The following is a 7,421-nucleotide window of genomic DNA, read 5'->3' as shown; positions in this document are numbered from 1 at the left end:
ATGATATCTCAAGCATAGTTGCCTAGCGTACCAATTCAATATATGAATTTGATTCCATAATAGTTTCCCTTTTTGTGTCAAGCGGTAATCCCTAAAGTATTCACGTTGATCCAACATTACTCCCATTACATAATTGAATGGGGTTTTCTCAGGATTATTAAAGTAGTACATAATATTTTTCACAAAACCAGCATCGAGGGTTTTAGGAGGTTCCCCATCTCCATGAGTAGCAAGTACACCTAATTTTTTTGGTATTTCGTGTTCCATATCCATAACTAAAGATAAATAACAACTAAGAACAGCAAACAAAAATTACTTAGTGATAAAGCAAACAAGCACACACGAGAATATTCACCCCACGCTATTGCTCCCCGGCAACGGCGCCAGAAAAAGGTCTTGATAACCCACAAGTATAGGGGGTCGCAACAGTTTTCAATAAGTAAGAGTGTCGAACCCAACGCAGAGCTAAAGGCAGAACAAATATTCCCTCAAGTTACATCGACCACTGATACAACTCTATGCATGCTTGACGTTAGCTTTACCTAGAACAAGTATGAAACTAGAAGTATTTTGTAGGTGTTGTTGGATAGGTTTGCAAGATAATAAAGAGCAAGTAAATAAAAAGTAGGGGCTGTTTAGATAAAGAAACAATAAAGTAAATATAGCGAGTGTGGAAAAGTGGTGGTAGGAGTTGCGAAATTGCCCCTAAGCAATTGACTACCTTACTAGACGATAGCAAGTATTATGTGGGAGAGGCCACTGTTAGCATGTCATCCCTGACTTGGAATTCTATGCACTTATGATTGGAACTATTAGCAAGCATCCGCAACTACTAATGTTCATTAAGGTAAAACCCAACCATAGCATTAAGATATATTGGTCCCCCTTCAATCCAGTATGCATCAATTTCTATGCTAGGTGGAAGCTTCTGTCGCTCTTGCCCTCCAATACATAGTCCTATCAACATACAACTAACCCTAGGGTGTGATCCACGCGCGCAATCATATGATGGGCACCAAAGTACAGCAACATAAACACAAGCAAATTAAATCAATCATAGCAATTCATCAACCACCGATAGGACAATGAAAATCTACTCAGACATCATAGGATGGCAACACATCATTGGATAATAATATGAAGTATAAAGCACCATGTTCAAGTAGAGGGTACAGCGGGTTGCAGGAGAGTGGTCCACTGTAGATAGAGGGAGGAAGGTGATGGAGATGTTGGTGAAGATGGCGGAGGTGTTGGTGTAGATCGCGGTGATGATGATGGCCCCCGGTGGCACTCCGGTGCCACCAGAAGCGAGGGGGAGAGAGCCCCCTCCTTATTCTTCTTCCTTGACCTCCTTCCTAGATGGGAGAAGGGTTTCCCCTCTGGTACATGGCCTCCATGGTACGGGAGGGGCGAGAGCCCCTCCGAGATTGGATCTGTCTCTCTCTGTTTCTGCTTTCTCAGATTCTTCCCTTTCACCGTTTCTTATATTCCCGGAGATCGTAACTCCGATTGGGCTGAAATTTTAACACGATCTCTATCCGGATATTAGCTTTCTTGCGGCGAAAGAAGGGCACCAACCACCTTACGGGTGGCCCACGAGGGTCAGAGGCGCGCCCCCTGCCTCATGGCCACCTCGGGCACCGTCTCGCGTGGATTTTTCTTCCCAAAAATCATATATATTTCAAAAAAAATCTCCGTCAGTTTTTATCCCGTTTGGACTCTGTTTGATATGGATATTCTGCGAAACAAAAAACATGCAACAAACAGGAACTGGCACTGCGCACTAGATCAATATGTTAGTCCCAGAAATAGTATAAAAAGTTGGCAAAAGTATATGAAAGTTGTAGAATATTGTCATGGAACAATAAAAAATTATAGATACGATGGAGACGTATCAATGATGGCCATATCATATCACTTATATGGATTGCATGTGATGTTTATCCTTTATGCATCTTATTTTACTTAGTTTGGCGGAAGCATTATAAGATGATCTCTCACTAAATTTCAAGGTATAAGTGTTCTCCCTGAGTATGCACCGTTGCTACAGTTCGTCGTGTCGAGGCACCACATGATGATCGAGTGTGATAATCTCTACGTTCACATACAATGGGTGCAAGCCAGTTTTGCACACGCGGAATGCTCAGGTTAAACTTGACGAGCCTATAATATGCAGATATGGCCTCGGAACACTAGAGACCGAAAGGTCAAGCGTGAATCATATTGTAGATATGATCAACATAATGATGTTCACCATTGAAAACTACTCCATCTCACGTGATGATCGGACATGGTTTAGTTGATATGGATCACGTGATCACTTAGATGATTAGAGATATGTCTATCTAAGTGGGAGTTCTTAAGTAATTTGATTAATTGAACTTTAATTTATCATGAACTTAGTACCTGATAGTATTTTGCATGTCTATGTTGTTGTAGATAGATGGCCCGTGCTGTTGTTCCATTGAAGTTTAATGCGTTCCTAGAGAAAGCTAAGTTGAAAGATGATGGTAGCAACTACACGGACTGGATCCGTAACTTAAGGATTATCCTCATTGCTGCATAGAAGAATTTCGTTCTGGAAGCACCGCTAGGTGACAAACCCGCTTCAGGAGCGACGCCAGATGTTATGCACACCTAGCAGAGCAAAGCTGATGACTACTCGATAGTTCAGTGTGCCATGCTTTACGGCTTAGAACCGGGACTTCAACGACGTTTTGAACGTCATGGAGCATATGAGATGTTTCAGGAGTTGAAGTTAATATTTCAAACAAATGCCCGGATTGAGAGATATGAAGTCTCCAATAAGTTCTACAGCTGCAAGATGGAGGAGAATAGTTCTGTCAATGAACCTATTCTCAAAATGTCTGGGTACCACAACCACTTGACTCAACTGGGAGTTAATCTTCCTGATGATAGTGTTATTGACAGAGTTCTTCAGTCACTGCCACCAAGCTATAAGAGCTTCGCGATGAACTATAATATGCAAGGGATGGATAAGACGATTCATGTGCTCTTCGCAATGCTAAAAGCTGCGGAGGTAGAAATCAAGAAGGAGCATCAAGTGTTGATGGTCAACAAGACCACCAGTTTCAAGAAAAAGAGTAAAGGGAAGAAGGAGAACTTCAAAAAGAACAGCAAGCCAGTTGCTGCTCAAGTGAAAAACCCAAGTCTGGACCTAAGCCTGAGACTGAGTGCTTCTACTACAAAGGAACTGGTCACTGGAAGCAAAACTGCCCCAAGTATTTGGCGGAGAAGGATGGCAAAGTGAAATGTATATTTGATATACATGTTATTGATGTGTACCTTACTAATGCTCGTTGTAGTGCCTGTGTATTTGATACTGGTTCAGTTCTAATATCTGCAACTCAAAACAGGGGCTACGGATTAAGCGAAGATTCGCTAAGGACGAGGTGACGATGCGCGTGGGAAATGGTTCCAAAGCCGATGTGATCGTCGTCGTCACGCTACCTCTACATCTACCTTCGGGATTAGTTTTAGACCTAAATAATTGTTATTTGGTGCCAGCGTTGAGCATGAACATTGTATCTGGATCTTGTTTGATGCGAGACGGTTATTCATTTAAATCAGAGAATAATGGTTGTTCTATTTACCTCTACTATTAAAGGGGGATCGAACGTTGTGATGGTTCGACCTCCTTCGATACCTGTCGGGGATATACCTCGCGGTGACCTGGACGGGCTTGGCGTTTTCATTGGTAACCCACCGGAGTGGCGACTCACGGATGGCCCTAACGGCGGGTCAGATAGAAGACTAGGCCCAAGGCCCAGAAGGCCGACTCATGTTATGGTGGACCGGTTTACGAGGAAAGGCATAAGGAGTTTTCCCTTAAGGGGCAGAGTAGAATTTCACTTGTAATAGACTAGTCCTAATCCTAATAGGACTCCACATGTAACCCACCCCTTTAACTTATATAAGGAGGGGCAGGGCTCCTCAAAGAGGGACAAGCAACAAGAAACAATATCTAGGGCTAGACACAAAGGGGAGCCGGCTTATGCGGCGACTCCCTCATGAGCATAATGAAACCTAGCCACAAACATCATGTAGGGCTATTCCGGATGATGTTTCCCGGGGCCCGAAGCTGTCTAAATCCTCGTCTTGTGTGGTGATCCGCCTCGCATCTCTCGTCCCGACCAACCCCTCTTAAATTACCACATAGATGCGTTGGCCTCGCGACTAAGTCCTTACACTAGGACATCTGCCGTGACAATTTCACGACAGTTGGCACCCACCGTGGGGCCTGCACACAGTGGTGTTGTGTTTTTGATGGGATCTTATTTAGGGTTTGAGAAGTTCGCAATTTTCCGGCTCAACAAAAACCGGTGTGGAAAAATTCACATTAACAATGAGTTCAACAGTCAAGATTGACGAAGTGTTCTTGCGGCGGCGGATATGAGATTGAGATTGTTTAGGGGTTACAGATCGTGCAGCCGCCTCATGCGTCGTGGAGATTCCGCTGAGTCTGAGTTACGGCCGTCAATCAAATCTATTGTTTATTCCAACTACTCCCGTCAAGATTAATCAAGAAGAGGTAATAGCACCCCATGTACCCTAACTTGCACAAAATGTGATGATTTAGTCCCAAACTTGCAAAACTTGACTCCACCATACCCCAACTTGCATCTCATGTGATGATTTAGTTCCAGACCAATCACAGCTCGCCAATTGGCTGGACTGGTCAGCGCATGCAGTTTTGCACAAAACCCCCTGCCGTTTCCTTTTATCAACGGACGGACGAGATGACAAGGGGTGAGAAATTTTTGCCGCGCTCGATCTCGGGTCTTCACTCTCTCTCGTCTGGCTAGCCGTGACATCTTGGAACAATTTTCATCTCGACTGTCGAGCTCTTCTCTGATCGTGAAACATGTCGCGTTCGAACGGGATGGGAGATTTGGCGCCATCATGGTTCGGTCGGTCATGGGCTCATCCCCATCCTAGACGCCCCGGACACAACCGTGTTGCGCGCCTGTGAGTCGCACACCTGCGTGCTGAACTTGCACCGGTACCTCGACCGCTAGCCCGCCGGGGCGGCCGCGTCTGGGCTGCCGCTGCCTTGCGACGCCGCGCCACCGCCGTCGATCTTCTTGATCGCCCTTCGCATGCTGGAGCACTCCCTCTCCAGGCCCTGCACCCGGCTCCTCATGCCGTCCATGTCCACCCGCAGCGTCTGGCTCTCCTGCACCGTCGTCCGCCACGCCTCGCTCGGGCCAGCGGCGTGACGCACCGCCGCTACGGATGAGGATTCGGATGCCGCGCTCGCGGGGAAGCCGTGGACGCCAGCAGCGTGCCCGTGATGGCGCGCCGGAGCAGCAGCTGCTCGAAGAAGAGCACCTGCAGCACCGCGCGCAGCGGGAGCCGCTCGTTCTGCGCCGCGTGCGTGCACGCCTCCACCGTCAGCTTCCTGCAGTCCACCACGCCGCACACCCTGTCCCGCTCCTCCGCCGTCAGCCGCGGATGCGCCTGCGCATGCATGCACCAGTCATGAGCCATGGAGTCGGCAACAAACTGCTACTCGACAAACATGCATTCTTCCTTGACTTGTCAGAAGCAGTCAATGACAAATCGGGGAATGTACGTACCTTGAGGTAGATGTCGACGGTGCGGTAGACGCCATCGTCGTAGATGTGTGCGTGGTCCGGCATTGCCAGCGCGAGCTCGCAGAACTTGGTTGGCTTCAGGTTGGCGTCGGACGCTACCTCTGCCAGGTAGTTGTCCACCAGCTTGCCCACCTGCACCATTGCCACGGCCGACGGGCGCGACGCCGTCGTCCTCGCCACCGCTTCCTCCTCAGTGATTGCAGCTGACGACGACGCCTCGTCCTCGCCCACCTCCTCCTCGGCTAGGAAGTTCCTGACCACCCGCTCGACGTAGTCCATGTCGTAGAGCGTCTCCGCGGCGCCGGAGTAGCTCGGGATGAGCACGTCCTCCACCGTTGCCTGTTCCATATGCGTCGCGGCCTTCCGCTCGATCGCCGCGCGCGCCGCGTCTGAAGCGCGCAGGATGTGCACCGTGCCCAGCAGCGCGAACAGGAACTTCGCGGTCACCACGCTCCCCGAGCCCTTGTCCGCGGGGAGGCTCGCGACCACCGCCTCCAGGAGGTCTCTCTGCTCCACCTCCGACGAGACCGGCGCGGACGCGCGACGCCACCTCATGGACCTCGACAGCCCCGGGAGGGTGGACTTGGCGTAGGACACGAGGCAACCCTCCAAAGCCTCCGTCCTCACGTCCTTGCGCGCGGCCATGGCCGCCATTACCCGCTTGTACATGTGCAGGCCGAGCACGGCCAGGTCGCCGAACCAGGAGCGCGACATCGCCGACGAGCGCGCGGCGATGGCGTCCACGCAGCGGGCGATAATGCCGAGCTCCTCGGCGTGCGGCAGCAGCTCCTCGCAGGACTTGAGCGCCTTGGCGGCCTCGCCGGGGTGGCGGAGCACGGACTGCGAGAGGTAGGCCTCGGCACGCGCGGCCAGGTTGTCCTCGGAGTGCTCCTCCGTCATCTCCAGGTACTCGGCCGCGCACCGCAGTGGGGCGATGTTCCAGGGCGTGAGCTCGACGCGGACGCCGTAGCAGAACTTGGTCGCCGCCTCGAAGGTGCCCGGCCCGCCGGGAAAGTCCGGGAAGGTGATGCGGTACGACTTGCCGTCATGCATCCTAATATGCTGCTGCTCCTCGTCCCCGTCCTCCTCCTCTGCGTCCTCAATCTCTGTTTCCGCCGCAGCATGCTCTTCGACATTGCCTTCAGAACTCCCACGCCCACGCCGCCGCTGGCCCGCTGGACGCTGCTCGTCCTGCTCGGCAAGCATGCGGCCGATCTTACGGCTCTTGGACATGAGCGAGAACTGCGCGCGCAAGCACCAACTTCTCAGCGGAATTTCGTCGAGCACATATTTAATTCAGGTGTGCTATACTGCGGGTTGATTCAGGGAAAGAGCAGAGGGTTTTGTGCAAAGTGCGCGCGTTGACCGGTCCAGCCACCTGGCAGCCAATTGGCGAGTTGTGATTGGCCTGAGACTAAATCATCACATGAAGTGCAAGTTGAGTTATGGTTTGGTCAAGTTTTGCAAGTTTGAAACTAAATCATCACATTGTATGCAAATTAGGATACCTCGGGTGCTATTACCTCAATCAACAAGTACTACTTGAGTACTACTATTCATCAAGAAGACACGCGGCCGAACAAATCCACACGCATACAGTCAAGCACAAAATCGGAGATCAACCATGACTGGGATGGATTGGTCAAACCGGCCGCGACTTGGAGAAGGGACCAGGAGTGAGCACGGACTCGGATGACTCTTGTTGCACGCTGGGTCGCGGTCGCCTGCTCCAAGATGAGCCGTCTGTGTCTGTTGTGCCATCTGAACCGGCCGCGTGGAGACTGAGCTAGTCAGCTAGCCCAT

General features: G+C 50.5%; 1 pseudogene; it reads right to left on the bottom strand.

Annotated features, from left to right (window-relative positions):
* Positions 1–4,936: 4,936 nt before the first annotated feature.
* On the bottom strand, positions 4,937–6,851 carry LOC123082210 (BTB/POZ domain-containing protein At5g66560-like; annotated as a pseudogene).
* Between the last annotated feature and the right edge of the window lie 570 nt (positions 6,852–7,421).

Source organism: Triticum aestivum, chromosome 4A (genome assembly GCF_018294505.1).
Source record: "Triticum aestivum cultivar Chinese Spring chromosome 4A, IWGSC CS RefSeq v2.1, whole genome shotgun sequence".
Taxonomy (NCBI): domain Eukaryota; kingdom Viridiplantae; phylum Streptophyta; class Magnoliopsida; order Poales; family Poaceae; genus Triticum; species Triticum aestivum.
Note: the sequence above shows the minus strand (reverse complement) of the source record. Positions and strands in the feature narration are given on the sequence as shown.